A 15,913-nucleotide genomic window follows, 5' to 3' on the forward strand; every position below is an offset into this window, starting at 1 on the left:
ATAATAAAATGCATTTTTATTGTTGTAATACACTGCTACGATTCTAAGGGAAGAGCCATAGCTCAGTGGTGGAACATCTGCCTTGCATGTAAGGTAAAGGTCCAGTCGTGGCTGACTCTGGGGTTGCGGCACTCATCTCGTTTTATTGGCCGAGGGAGCCGGCGTACAGTTTCCAGGTCATGTGGCCAGCATGACTAACCCGCTTCTGGCGAACCAGAGCAGCGCACAGGAACACCGTTTACCTTCCTGCCGGAGCGGTACCTATTTATCTACTTGCACTTTGATGTGCTTTTGAACTGCTAGGTTGGCAGGAGCAGGGACCGAGCAACGGGAGCTCACCCTGTCGCGGGGATTTGAACCGCAGACCTTCTAATCGGCAAGTCCTAGGCTCTGTGGTTTAACCCACAGCGCCACCTGCGTCCCTTCGCCTTGCATGTAGAAGGTCCCAATCTCAACGTCCAGCAGCTACAGACAGGGCTGGGAAAGCCTGCTTGCCTGAAACCTCAGAGAGCCACCACCAGAAAGTGTAGGCAGCAGCTTACAAATATTCTGAAATAAATAAAAGGGTAAATAATGACTGCCTGTCCGCTTCTGGGATGGCCGTATCTCATGGCTAAGGACCAGCCTCCACGTAGGGGTCACCACTGCAGCTTGATGGAAAGGAAGCATGGTATAATTCATTTTGCAGTAGGAGAAAACCAGGGGTAGCCCCATGGGTCGGTATAGGCATAGACTTTGAAGATGCAGCTTCCTTTGTTTTAACCAGTGGCGTAGCTTGCATTGCCAGCCCTCGGGGCTGCGCAGATGAGTGGGTGGGTGGGAGGGAAACAGATGGAGTACACATGCACATCCAATTGCCTAATGGTGTCTGTGTTACTCAGGAGATAGCAGCCGCAGAGATAAGAAAAGAAGAGTTGTTCTGTTGTCTGGAGAGGTCACTTTCTGGTTCGCACAGAGAAGCAGTTTTCAACGGAGACCAGCAGTGGAAGCTTGCAACTGTATTGAGGCAGCACCAGGTGTTGAAATTTTGTGAGTGTAGCAATTTTGCACTCAGGGCAACCTTCCCAGTGGGGCCCCCACACTACACCACTGGTCTTAATGCGCTTGGCCTTTATGCACTCCTGGGGGCCTCTTCCTGTGGGTATACACATGCAAGTATCCAGGAGAAGACTGAATCCCCAAAAGTCGAAGCAGCCATGCTAAGCCAGTAATGAATCCCTCCTCCACCCCTTGGCTAGGTACTAGGGTGGAGTCATTGTTCCTGCGTCTGGAGCACACATGTTAATTATTTCTTTTTTACTTTACTACCTTTATACCCTCCCTTTTCTTCACCGCAGCGTCTTGCCTGCCAGAGATCTAGCCTGGAAGACCAGCATGACGAGGGCTTTCTCCTTCACAGCCTGTGTTCTGCTTTGCCTTGTCCTCTCAGGTATGTTCCAAATCGCAATCGGCAAACTCCGCACTCCCACCTGGGCTGAATCAGATTAAATAAAACAAGCCACGTCCCTCAAAACTGGGACAGGGCTTAACTGATTTCCAAGCACATCTGAAATCAGATCGACCCTGCCCCTATGCCCAGTCCCACAACACTCTCTGTCTCATTCCCCTAGTCTTGGTGCCTTCTGCACCATGGGTTCCATGACACCTTCTCTTTTGCCTACCACCTACCGCTTGTAGGGTTGTAAGGTGACTGCTCTGGTCCCCCCTGTGTTATTGTCAGGCTGTTGCCAGCGACTCCCACTGCCAGTTGCCCCGGAACGTACAAAGACAAGGAATGTTCTTACAGTCTGATTTTTATTCGGTATTTTTATTCGGTATTTACACAGAGAGGCTACAGAACCCAGCCTCTTGGATAATGGCATTGTCCCGAGTGACTCCACCCTCTCCCCATCTCTCCCACCTCCTCATTCGTCATCCCTATGGGTGCTGACAAGTGCCCTCTGCCTTTGAGCTCTTTGCTCACCTACTTTCAAGGCTCGCTGGGTTCTGGGAGATGGTGGGCCTGGAATGCTTTCTAGTGATAGCAGGTCAGCAGCTGCTCCAGCTCTGCCTCCTTCTCCTCTCCCATTATTTCCCAGCTTTCCCCCTCATCTGCCTCTGAGCTGTGACATCCCTCAAACCCCTGTTGTAAATCTAAGCCGTCTTCCTCTTCTCTGGAAGGGTCAGGCTGGGGAGGCGGTCTCCACCATTCCTCCTCTGCCCAGTCCCTGGGGACTGGTTATTTTGCCCCAAAGATTCATTCACATAGATTCATTCCGTACGGGGTGTTCACATGGCGCATTCAACAAATGTACGATCTGGTTAGTAACAGTACTAACACAAATATTTGAGCTGCACGCCCGTGCTGTTATTCACATGTAGCGTTAAGCAAGGATGCGGACAATGCAGCTGCGTATGGAATAACTGAGCCATCCAAATAAATAATCAAAATGTTAGCAGTAGGCCTCCCATCTAGAAGCCTACAACCCTACGATTGTCTTCAGTGAAAATCACAGACCCTCCAAGTGTCCCTATTTTCCCAGAGTTACAGAAGCCATCCCGTTTTCTGATTTGATCCCAGAATATTTTCCTGCTTTCCCTTATGAGGTCCGTACTTTCATTGGAGAAATGCTGGAGGGTTTGGCCCAAGCCAAGGAGATAAGTAATTATACAACCTCTAGAAGACATCTAAAGGCAAGCCTGTATAGGGAAGGTTTTTTATGTTTACTGTTTTATTATGTTTTTATATACCGTATTTTTCGCCCTATAGGACGCACCTAGTTTTCAGGGGGGGGGAATCAAGGAAAAAAATATGACCCCCCCGCAGCTCTGGGAGCAGTGGACAGGCTGCACGCAGCCTGAGCGCTACTCCAAGACCTTCTTCCTGCTTTTGCAGGAGGTGGCGGAATTCCCCCACCTCCTGCAAAAGCCCACAGGAGCCGCACGCGACTCCTGCGGGCTTTTTGACCAGGAGGGAGAAGGGACTGAAATGGCCAGTCAGTCCCTTCTCCCTCCTCGGGGAAAAGCCCCCAAGAGCAGCGCACTCTTTGAAGGGGCTGTGCGGCTCCTGCAGGCTTTACTACGAGGTGGGGGAATTCCCCCACCTCCTAGAAAAGCCAGCAGAAGCTGTGCAGCCCCTTTAAAGAGCGTGCGGCTTTTGCCTGCTTTTGCGGGAGGTGGGGGAATTCCCCCATCTCCCGCAAAAGCCCACAGGAGGGAGAAGGGACGGACTCGGCCAGTCAGTCCCTTCTCCCTCTTTGGGGAAAAGTCCCCAAGAGCGGTGCGCTCTTTAACGGCTGTGCGGCTCCTACGGGCTTTTCGACCCAGATTGTGCTCCCCCATCCTCTGGGGCTGGCGATGGGGGAAGCACTGCTTTCCCCCACCGCCAACCTCAAAGCCAGGTTGGAGAGTAGCGGGAAGGCGTCGCGCGCCTCCCCGCTGCCCCCCATCCTATGGGGCTGACGATGGGGGAAACACTGCTTTCCCCCACCGCCAGCCTCAGAGCAGACTCTCCTGGCTTCAGCTGAAGCAACGCGAAGCCTCCGGAGCGCAGGGTTCGGAGGTTTTGCATTGCTATCGCTGAAGCCAAGGAGCCTGCATTCGCCCCATAAGATGCACACACATTTCCCCTTCATTTTTGGAGGGGAAAAAGTGCGTCTTATAGGGCGAAAAATACGGTATGTTGGAAGCTGCCCACAGTGGCTGGGCAACCCAGTAAGATGCATGGGGTATAAATACAACAGCAGCAGCAGCAGCAGCAACAACAACAGAATAGGACATCCCTATTTTCATTGGAGAAAGGGGGTCATACTGTTTTGAATGCCATTTCCAACATTTTGCCATTGCAGCCTACAGCCTGAAGTGCCGCTACTGTATGCGGGATATCCCTGATTTTGGCTGTGAACACAAAGTAAACGTATGTTTCCCGAGGCCTAATGAACAGTGTATTTCTATCACTTTCTATGAGGGTAAGTTGAACTCATGTCGGGTGGCCATGAGCAATGTTATATGCTTTTTCTGAACTGTTAGGGCGATTTCCATGCTTTTGTAGCTAAACATAGTATCTGTGTACAAGAGGGAGGAATTGGCAGACCTGGGGCAGGGCGGGGCGTGTCCTAAGGTTTGCAGAACAACAACAGCAAAACAACCTTGAGAATCCCCCCCACCCACAAATGTAATAAATGAAGAGAAAATAAAAGAAGGTTGGAAGGACAGAGCATACTCAACAGGCACAGAATGTTTTGTTTGAAAAATAAAACGGGAAAAACAGGTGGGAAGGAGAACGGAACGGCTGGAGAAGAAGGGAAAAAGAGATATGTAGATAGGAAAAAAGGGCAGAGAGAACTCACCCGTAGTCTGGATAGGTCACACATATTCCCTCCTGGGCAGCATTGAAAGCACATCTCTCCCCGCAAATAACCCTGGGAAATTTAGTATGCCCTTCACAGAGCTACAGTTCCCAGCATCCTCAACTGCAGGACCTCAGAATCTTTGGGGAAATAATGTTCTTCAAATGTCTGACGTGCATGCAGGCTGGATCAGTCCAGAAGAGCCACCGATAGCCCTCTCCTCTACGAATTTGCCTGATCCTCATTTAAAGCAGTGATGTGCAAGACAGTGGACTAGGGGCAGTAGCTTCCTAAATGTTCCCGGGGAATTGGTCTATTAAAGTATGAAAACCTGGTGCCTCCTTCCCAAAGCCTGGGACGCTTCTGCCCAGATTAGCGGGGTGGTGCGGGGCGGTGGGATGCTCAGATGGGGTCCAAGAGTCCTCCTACCACCTTCTCAGGGGTGTACGAAAGGGGGGCGGAGGGGGCAGGTCGCCCCGGGTGCCACCCTGGGGTGTGTGTGACAAGATGGCCCACTGCCTCCCCCCAGCTGTAGAGTGGACGAGGGTGCATGCTCAGTCAGTATGGGCGCTGCGTGTGGGGCGTCCATACGGGCTGCCACTCACACAGCGACAGTATGGGCTGCCTCGCGTGTGCAATCCGTATGGTATGCTGCGTGTACATAGTCCATATGGGATGCCACTCGTGTGGCATCTGTATGGATTGCCACTCATCCGCGGCATCTGTATGGGCTGCCACTCGCATGGTGACTGTACGGGCTGCCGCATGTGCACAGTCTGTACAGGATGCCACATGTGCGCAGTCCGTATGGACGTTGCGCACACGCCACCAGGCGGTTCATCCCGCCCCCTCGGCATCCTGCCCTGGGTGCCAGAGAGGGTTCCTTCGTGACTGCACCTTCCCACAGCCCACCCGGCTTTGGGAAGGAGGCAGAAGGCTCCAGCATCCTTTCAGAGGCCTGGCACCCCTTGCCAAACCCCAGGGAGTTTCTGCTCAGCTTAGGGAGAGAGGTGCAAAGCTCACATTTGCGGCCTTAGGGAGAACCCGGTGAGCTGTAATCCCATCTGTTTTTGCTTCTCTCCTTTTACTCACCTTCCCAATCTTTTTGCAGGTAAAAAAGTGAAGTACCGGTTGGAAGGCTGCACCAACAGTCACTGGGACTGCATGCATAGCATGAGAGGCCAAAAAGGAACCTCTATAAAAACTGTTTGTTGCAAGCGTGATATGTGCAACCACTCGATGAGTTATCTCCACTAGTGCTTAAAGAAAACTCAGGCAAAATCCGAAGTGTGGTTTCCTTGGAAATATCCTTAGATATTTTCAGCTGAAACAGCAGCATGCTCTGTGAAAGTGTGTGAGCATGCTCAGATTGGGAGTGGGGGCAGTGGCGTAGCGTGGGGGGTGCAGGGGGGGCCGGCCGCACCGGGCGCAACATCTGGGGGTTAGGGTCAGGGGGCGCAAATCCACGGGTTAGGGGGCGCAAATTACTTGCCTTGCCCCAGGTGCTGACAACCCACGCTACGCCACTGAGTGGGGGTGAGACTGAGCTTTGCCAATGAACTTTGCCTGTAAGCATTAAATTTCTCTTTCTTTTCCTTCTTGTCCCCATTTCTCCCTCTCCGTCGCACCCTCACAGAGATTAATTAGACTTGGACCTTGTAGATAGGGGTGGGAGATTTGTCAGTTTGGGTACTCAGCTTCTCACCTTCCCAATCTTAAATTTAGTTCTCCACATTTCTGCAGCAATTTGCAGATTTATTCACTTTTCACACCCTCCTAGAAATCTATCAGCATTTTTGTGTGAACTCCTCCTGAATAACACACACCTTTACATGCAGTTTTGCTTAATTGTACACATTTTGGAAAGAATTTACCCAAATATATTTGAACTTTGTACGTTATTTTCACTAATGTGTCCATTTTTAATCACACTTTCGCCTAATATATGTATTTTGGTAAACATGGTTTAGTTGGAGAACTGCACTGCAAAAATTGGGCAAGTCTGAATTTTGAAAGGTGGCCGTGCTTTGGCTCACATATTGTTTCAGAAAATTCTGAGGCTTCTTTGGCGTCTCTATGTTAAATTGTGCTTTCAGTGTATGGTGTGTCAGCACCCTCATGACTGGTGATAATGTTTAAAAAGCTCATACTTCTTACAGAATTGCAGCTATCTAGTGGAAGCAATTATTTTTCTTGCAGTAAACCATAGTTTAACTTCCTTAGTTTCTGTGGGATGTAATCCATTGGAACAGTCAAATACAACATTCCTTATTTCCCCGGAGTGAGCACAGGCAGGGGGAATGTTACTCCAGTCAGTGTAACTTGCTGTTCCACTGGTCTGGGGCATTCTCCCCCTGCATGTGACCCTGGCTCTGGCCCTGGCTGACTCCATAAAAGAGCCGAGTCACGCAGCCATTTTCTCTCTCTTGCTTGCTGCTCTCTTGCTGCCCTGCTGCTCTCCTGCAGCCATTTTGTTCTCTTAATGTAATTTTGCTGTCTGCTGGCTCTCAGTCAGCAGCACCTGAGCTCAATCTCCATGTGAGATGAACTCACAGATTGTTATGTAACTACGAGGCAAAGCCTGCCTTTCAGGGATCAAATCGTGAACTGAAATGTGAGTAAACTTCTTGCTACTTTTAAGGAAAGACACTTGTGTCTTTATTCTTTTAAGAGGGATAAAAGGGGACACCAGGAATAAGCCAGATTGTATTACTTAACTAAAGAGCATAAAAACGAATCTGCAAACAAGCTTCCTGTTATATTGAGGGGAACCTGCTCTGTTACATCACTCACTAGCAGGAGTGAAGTAAGGATAATACTGATTCAATATATCCTTTCCTACTATCCTTAACATTCCCACAGTTTCTGGGGTGGGGGTGGGCATAAAAATCAAGGAAGCTAAACAACGTTGCAGTGCAAGAGAAATAAAGTCTAAGATGCATCACATCAGAAATGAAACGGGATTATTTCACCACATCAGCATAAAGAAAGAGAAGTGTATGGGAAGCTTGTAAGACTTGTTGCAGATACGTATGTTTAAATCCAGCCATGTTCTTGAATGAGATCAGAAACTGGGAAAGAAAATGATGTTTAGAAAAAACCTCATTAATTCCATAAATTGGGCAAGTTTTTAAATTTTGCCATGGTGGACAGAAAAATGGATAACATTGTTTTTGGCAGAAGACGAACTGCAGCAGAATAGAAACAGAGTTGCAGGTGATGCCTGCAGGGTATGATGGAAAACAGAGCCCTTCTTACATCCCTAGCTGCTAACACCACAGAGAGCTGCACAGCAGCCCCTGTTTCTAGTCTTTACTTTCATACCGGTACCAGCAAGAGAAACTGGCACAGTACGGAGGTCCTAACCGCCACCTTCCTGAGAGCAGCATCACCGCTGCTTGTTGAAATGATGCTAGGATGTGCAAGAGGCAGTAGTAAGGATGCACCAGCAGAACCAATCACAGTGTGGCCCAACCTTACCATCACCCTTGCACCATCCTGATTAGGGAAGGTGATGTCATTCTCAGGAGGGCAGGGCATGGCACTGCCTAAACTGTTGGTAGATTCCATTCCACCTTTTGCTGCAGACTTGGGATTGCTGTGTGTCACATGTCTGTTTACTTTCCAGCACAGTTTGCTGGGTCCTGTGAGTGGAACTTCTGCTCTGTGTATTGCTTTTGTTTTGAGTCTCTCTCCGGGAAGACGGCAAGGAGAGACATGTTTCTTTGTCCTGATTTATGTAAAATAAATCTGTAGTTTTAGTATGTATCTACAGCCTCAAGCTTCTTCTGTTGTGCAGTTTACTCTGCTGAGTAAAGTGCTCAAGCTTGAGTCGCTGATTTACATCGGTGGCAGAGGCCAATGAATCTCCACGGCAAAGGTTGAGAGGGAGACGATCCAGCTGGGGCCAAGCCATCTGGCCTATCGACCCCCAGATGCCGACATTGAGGTTATGTGCCCAGATCCGAGGCTTTACACTGGAGTAGGACTGCTGTTGGCTGCTGCAGTGTTCCGGGAAGGAATGAGGTATGTTGACCATTCAGTAGAACCAGCTGTTTTTCAAATTAATAAAGGGGGGACAAGGCACTGTCTGTTTTCATAAGGTTTCCAAATGGTTTCTTTCTTGACCTCCCCTGCAAAATGAGTGAGCCACATGTAATCATAGCTATGCTATTCTGTCTGGCGCCAAGGGAAAGAGAAAGGGGGAGGCATTTGATTTATGCTCAACAAAGGATTTAACAATGTTTCTATTATGCTCTCTCCCCTAGGCTGAGGTTAAGTGGACTTTATTTAATTATCTTTGGACTGGACCAGGAGTATGAAAGAGCAATTAAGAGTAAGAAGTTGAACAGCTGCTAATTAAATTTGGCAACAGCTTGCATTTGTGAAAAGGCTCTGCTTTTTTTTAACTTTGTGCTGCGGAAGAACCCCAGAGTGGAATTTAATGACAGAGAGTGGTCACCTCGTTGGGGAGTTATTTATAGCTGCAGCCTTCACACAAGCTGGTGAACATGATCTCAAAGGAATTGGATGTGACTTTGCAAACATCACAGAGAACTGAACAAAGGAGGATGGCAATTACCTATCTCGACACACCAGGTCTGGGGAAACATTTATGAAGACTACACACGTGAAATGGATTTTATATTTTTGAAAAGTAACAGAGGTACTGAGTAAGGGAATTAGAAAGGTCAGTTGTGAGAATGGGTTAACATCAAGAGCAGGATGAAGAGGAGATTAAAGAAGAATGAAGTAATGGGTATATGTTTGCAACAGGAGCGGGAAACCTATTTTTTAAAATAAATTGTATTAAATCAACACGTTCTGTAATTTGCCCATTTCTCCTCCCCCCCTTTTATATATATAAAAAAATCTAGTTTCAAATCTAGCCAATACAATAAAAGCACGTAAGGAGGAACCATGCTCAACAATGCAACATTTCATCTGGTGGAATCATGTTTACTCAGAGGGAAATCTCACTTCGTTCAGTGGAGTTTATTCTACAGTCAGCGTGGATAGGGTTGCAGCCCTAGCCATATGTCACCCGCACACTAAGAACCTTCATTGCACTTGTCTTCATTGTAGCAGCAGTCGACTGTAATTTGCAAATGAATGTAATACCCATTCGGTTCCACATCTGTAAGCATCTGTATAATAGTCCTTCACTTTTTTCACCAATTGCTGACCTGGAATTGTAGAGAGAAGAGGGCATCTTTGTGTTATCACATCTATTAAATCTATTAAATAATATATGTGCCACTGTCTGGATCAAACAGTGGCTGACCCATATTTTTTCTGCATTGGGGGGGGGGCACCTGCCAATTTTGATTCCTCTCAGTTTCTCCTTTCTCCATTCTGAAGTTCAGATCTCCACATTTCCACATCAGTCGGTGGATTAAAAGGGGGAGAGGAATAGTTCAAGTGAAAATGAATCAGCATTTATAGCAGATTTCTCCTAAAACACACCTTTCTTCGTTTGCAGTTCTGCTTAATATGCACAACTTCCCTTAATATGAAACACTTTATATGTTACCTTCACTAATGTGTGCATTTTTATACATACTATAGCAGGGGTCAGCAAGGTTTATCTTGCCTGGTCTGGATCAGTCCCACAGAGATCCCTCCGTGGACTAGGAGAGCCCGCGATTTTCAGCGTCTGCATGTGCGCAGACATGATTTTCTGCATCTGCATCTGTGCAGATGCGATTTCCAGCGCCGCGGAAGTGAGTCCCCACACCATGCTGTGCTGGTGGCTTGGTTCGGGGCTGGCTCATGGGCCGGTTAAATGACCTCCATGGGCTGCTTCTGGCCCATTGGCCTGAGGTTGTTGACCCCTGTACTATAGTACAGTGGTACCTCTGGTTACGTATCTAATTTGTTCCGGAGTTCCGTTCTTAACCTGAAACTGTTCTTAACCTGAAGCACCACTTTAGCTAATGGGGCCTCCCGCTGCCGCCGCCCTGTCGGAGCACTATTTCTGTTCTCATCCTGAAGCAAAGTTCTTAACCCGAGATACTATTTCTGGGTTAGCGGAGTCTGTAACCTGAAGCGTATGTAACCTGAGGTACCACTGTATATGCATACAGTGGTGCCTCGCAAGACGAAATTAATTCGTTCCACAAGTTTTTTCTTCTTGCGAGTTTTTCTTCTTGCGAAGCACGGTTTCCCATAGGAATGCATTGAAAATCAATTAATGCGTTCCTAGGGAAACCGCCTTCAGACCAGGTCCGGGGACAGTCTGTCCCCCGACCTCTTCTGAAGGCTGGGGGGGGGGACAAGGGCTCTGCTGTCCCGGGGAGATTTTAAAATGCTGGGGGTCGGCAGCGAACGCTGCCGACCCCCAGCATTTTAAAATCTCCCCGGGACAGCAGAGACCCGGGGAAATTTTAAAATGCTGGGGGTCGGCAGCGACCCCCAGCATTTTAAAATCTCCCCGGGACAGCAGAGACTTCTCTGCTGTCCCGGGGAGATTTTAAAATGCTGGGGGTCGGGAGCGAAGCGTTCGCTGCCGACCCCCAGCAATTTAAAATCTCCCCGGGACAGCAGAGACCCGGGGAGATTTTAAAATGCTGGGGGTCGGGAGCGTTCGCTGCCGACCCCCAGCATTTTAAAATCTCCCCGGGACAGCAGAGACCCGGGGAGATTTTAAAATGCTGGGGGTCGGGAGCGAACGCTTCGCTGCTGAACCCCAGCATTTTAAAATCTCCCCGGGACATCAGAGACCCGGGGAGATTTTAAAATGCTGGGGACCCCCAGCATTTTAAAATCTCCCCGGGACAGCAGAGACTTCTCTGCTGTCCCAGGGAGATTTTAAAATGCTGGGGGTCGGGAGCGAACGCTTCGCTCCCGCCCGCCAGCATTTTAAGATCGCCCGGGGCAGCGGAGAAGTCTCCGCTGTCCCGGGAAGGCAGGCGGCGGGGGGAGCAAAGACTTTTGCCCCCCCGCCGGCCTTCAGAAGAGGTCCAGGACCTCTTCTGAAGGCCGGCTGTGGGCAAAAGTCTTTGCTCCCGACCGCCAGCAATTTAAAACAGGTCCCCGGAGATTTCCCTATGGGCTTTCGTCTTGCGAAGCAAGCCCATAGGGAAATTCGTCTTGCGAAGCGCCTCCAAAACAGAAAACCCTTTCGTCTTGCGGGTTTTCCGTCTTGCGAGGCATTCGTCTTGCGGGGTACCACTGTATTTGTACATGATTTAGCTGGGCAACTGCCTTGCAAAATCTGAAGTGTACATTTTGAAGAAAGGCTGCACTTCAGTTCATACCTTAGAACCTTTCTCTTGTAGTTGGAACTTACCTCCTGGGCTGAGATCAAAGAAAACGTAAGCAGCAAAAAGTCAAGAGAGAGCCATCCATGGTCCCCAAGACCCTGGGAAGAAGCTGGGTCCCACTGAATGCCCTTTTTGCATAGAAAGAGTGAAACAGCTTCTTCTCTGGCCCTTCAGTGAGATCAGGCAGGGCTCCTGGGAAGTCTGTAACAAGACATGCTGCCCCCAGCAAGACGTTATTCAAAGTAAGGAACAGATGGACCAATAATTGCTATATAAGGTCAGATGGGACCTTTTTGGCTCCTCAGGTTACCTAATCCTGCTGGACATGAAAGCTCTGGGGGCGAACTTGAAAGCCTCGGGCCTGCAGACTTCCCCAGTTGGGTGACGAGGAAGGAACCTGATTTCCACCACTTCCTTCTCTAGGCCAGTGTGGTGTAGTAGTTAAGAGAGGTAGACTCGTAATCTGGTGAACCGAGTTCGTGTCTCCGCTCCTCCACATGCAGCTGCTGGGTGACCTTGGGCCAGTCACACTTCTTTGAAGTCTCTCAGCCTCACTCACCTCACAGAGTGTTTGCTGTGAGGGAGGAAGGGAAAGGAGAATGTTAGCCGCTTTGAGACTCCTTAGGGTAGTGATAAAGCGGGATATCAAATCCAAACTACTCCTCCTCCTCCCCCTCTTCTTCTTCTTCTTCTTCTTCTTCTTCTTCTTCTTCTTCTTCTTCTTCTAGTACAAGGTTTCTAGTGTCTCACATGCTGACTATAAAATACAGCTACATTCATAAACTGAGCTAAACACTAAGTGCACCTTCAAACACATTCATGTGTTTTCTCTGCTAGCCCGTCCAATAGCCTGCATTTCATTGACCAAAACTGGCTTTAGTCTCACCGTATGCTGAAAAGGTCAATAAAATGCAGGCTTTCAGGTAAGGTTTTAAAAAAGGAACCAGAAAAGCATCCCAACTTTATTGCATCTGTTTATTGTCTATCTTTTAAAATCTCAACGCAGCTTAAAAAATCTTAAAAGACAGATGGTGGTATTCAATGTTAGTCCTACTTAAAGTAGACCCATTGAAATTAGTAGACATGGCTAGCTTACCTTCATTACTTTCAGTGGGCCTTCTCTGGGTAGGACTTAGTTGAATATGTATCAAACATTTAGAATCCATTATACAGAATGAAATGTAAGTATCATAGAAGTGTTCATCCACCGAAAAGAATTAAAATGAAGGAATTCTAAACTACTAGAAGGTGAACACCGAACCTGCCTAGAATCATATCACATGCTGATTAAACAGAGATCCCCAAACCTGAGTAAACAAGGACACTTTAACCTTGGTACATAAAAACTAAAAAAGAAAAATTGAAAGCAGCAGGCAACCTTCCAAAATACCATAGTGGAACAGGCACCTAGAGAAGGACTGAAGAGGTAGCCCTGGAGGTATTTAATAAATTTAAATAGTTTACATCAATCAGCAACTGATGTGCCAAAAGCTGAAATGGAATGTTATCCTAACATAATCCAAAAGAACATCTTGGGACTGAGCTATACATGGTGATTGTTTTTACCCTTCTCCTTCTGCTCCAGGCACAAAACATTAAAAGGCAACGGGTACATCTGCTATATCAAAAGGAACAAAGTACATCTCCTTCTGCCCACTTCATCCTACCTTGGGACAAGGTAGTTCTTCCTCCAGGCTGGTAATGACCTAAGTCCCACTGCATGTGTCTTGTGCTGTTGAGCACGTGTCCCAGTGTGGTGTAGTGGTTAAGAGCGGTAGACTCCTAATCTGGGGAACCGGGTTCGCGTCTCCGCTCCTCCACATGCAGCTGCTGGGTGACCTTGGGCCAGTCACACTTCCTTGAAGTCTCTCAGCCCCACTCACCTCACAGAGTGTTTGTTGTGGGGGAGGAAGGGAAAGGAGAATGTTAGCCGCTTTGAGACTCCTTAAAGGGAGTGAAAGGCGGGATATCAAATCCAAACTCTCAAACTCTTCCCACTTCTGGGCTCCCCAAAGGCATCAGGCAGGCCAGTGTGAGTACAAAATGCTAAACTAGGAAGCCTTTTATCTGATCCACCAGGGCTCTTTTAATGTTATTAATAGGGCTGTGTAAAGACCCCACAGGCTCATACCCTCCAACATGTCCCAGCCGAAAACTGGGATGTACGACTTCTAGGTCATGCTCCTGCACAAGTTACCTGACCAGTGAGATACCGCAGAGCTAAAAAATGTTCGTTTCTGTGTGTCATGCTCTTGCATGAGTGCATGGCCCCCCAAAACAGGATTTCCCGATTTAATCAGGACAGTTGAAGGGCATGCAATTAGCCCTGTGATGTATGGCCCCTGGGTTGGGCCAGTTTACACTGTGCTGCCCTGATGGACACCCTCCCCACCTGGATCTGTCTCTTCAGCAGTTCAGGGGCAGATCTGAGGGTTTCTGGTGGTTTTCTAAGACCCTATTTAAACATACAGTTAAATACAGTGGTACCTCGGGTGACATATGCTTCAGGTTATATACGCTTCAGGTTACAGACTCCGCTAACCCAGAAATAGTGCTTCAGGTTAAGAACTTTGCTTCAGGATAAGAACAGAAATCGTGCTCCAGCGGCGCAGCGGCAGCAGGAGGCCCCATTAGCTAAAGTGGTGCTTCAGGTTAAGAACAGTTTCAGGTTAAGAACGGACCTCGGAACGAATTAAGTACTTAACCTTGAGGTACCATTGTATAGGGTTTTAAAATACATTTTGAAGTGAGTGCACCAGAAAAGGATTGGATCCTCCTGTTTACCAGCTTGCAAGGTGTGAAGTCTGATCGTTATTGTACCTCCCCAAGTGGCTTCCGAGGCCTGGATCCCTGGATTCCAAGGCCTGTGAAAGGCCTGATTTTGCCAAGATTTGGGCCTCATTTGAATCTGGTGCACAGCTCTGGCTATTAACCTTTGCTACTGTACTTCGACATGAATTAGAGTATTTGGATGACCATGTCATTAACTCTATTTTTTAAAAAAATATTTTTTATTAACAGGCCAATCAAATCACATTAATTCCAAATCACATTAATTCCAAATTATACAGCCAATTTTTAAAAATTTTTGTTGGGGGTACCCATACTTCAAGCTCCGAAAGGGATCCAAACATCACTCTTGCTGCTGCCTTAATTACACAGTTCTGTCCAGATAGTCTCTTTGTTATTTTCCTCATCTTCTTGTTGTTATCATATATTCCTTTCTTTGTGATATAATCTTTGAATAATATTGTGGCACCTTTATTCTTTTTAAGAGGGATTCAAGGGAACTTACCAGGAATAAGTGATAGGCTCACATGAGCTTGCAAGCAGTTACCTGCTGTGCGTGAGAAGTGGAATGTAAACTCTACTAAGTAAAGGAACTTGCTAGAGCAAGTTAGGAAGGATATTAACAAACAATATATCCTCTCCTGCCGCCCTGACCATTCCCACAATACTGAACTGCTTGGGACGCTAAATGCAGACTGAAGCAGAGAGAGCAAATAGAGATGCAGAAACAGACCAGACTGTAACAAATGAATTAATAATAAGAGATGTACCATATTTTTTATTGTTGTAAGTTGTTTTTAATGTTGCTTTTTACCTCTTTAACATGGCCGGGGGTGAAGGGCAGGTACCGGTAATAATAATAATAAAATGTTTAGAAACAGAGCTGTACAGGTAAAAAAAGCTGGATCTCAGGTCTGCCGAACACCCACAGTTTCTGTCTTGCTTCCCCTTCCATTGCAAAAACCAAGGGCAGCTGACAGCATTCCAACCGCATATTGCACTAACATGCAGGGCACAGAATGTGATGCAACTGGCCTCTCTGATGCTGCTTGCTCCCCAGCTAGAGAGAAGATGGACAAAGCAAGAACAAGGCCCAGGATCTGGCTATGCATGGCACTCTGCAGTGTCCACTAGAAGACCTGCTGCCTGCCAAAGTACTTAGGAAGGTAGAACAATCATCAAACTCTGCCTAAGCCAGCTTTCAAATCCTCATTTTCACCTCCAGGAAAAAGGTACCTTGTGGAGGAAAAAATGGCGGCTGCTGGATGGTGGTGGCAGGGGCATCGCAAGGTGTGTGTGTGTGGAGTGTGGTGCGCCCCGGGTGTCATGCCTGGGGGTGTGTGTGACAAAATCTCCCTGGCCAGATCGGCATGGCGGCGCTCCCACCCCCAGTGGGCGGATGTTCACGATTGGTGCGGTTGCCGTGAAAATCTGCCTGCTGATTGTGCAAATATGCTGGCCGCTGGGGATGCACCTGCTGGCTGGTGGCACTCACAACCCTGGTGGCCAACGCCGCACGCCAGGCATATT

At 47.9% G+C, this 15,913-nt stretch overlaps 2 long non-coding RNA genes across 2 annotated transcripts in view; one reads left to right on the top strand and one right to left on the bottom strand.

Moving 5' to 3' along the window:
* Positions 1–15,913, bottom strand: part of LOC308581388 — a 308,379-nt gene that overhangs the window by 28,094 nt on the left and 264,372 nt on the right. The window lies entirely within an intron of this gene.
* On the top strand, positions 1,370–5,597 carry LOC308577334. Its single transcript, XR_014003589.1, has 3 exons — positions 1,370–1,429; positions 3,828–3,947; positions 5,440–5,597. It is a non-coding gene; the product is annotated as an uncharacterized lncRNA (long non-coding RNA).

The sequence above is a fragment of the Podarcis bocagei genome (assembly GCF_964188305.1).
Source record: "Podarcis bocagei genome assembly, chromosome: 2".
In the NCBI taxonomy this organism is placed as follows: Eukaryota; Metazoa; Chordata; class Lepidosauria; order Squamata; family Lacertidae; genus Podarcis; species Podarcis bocagei.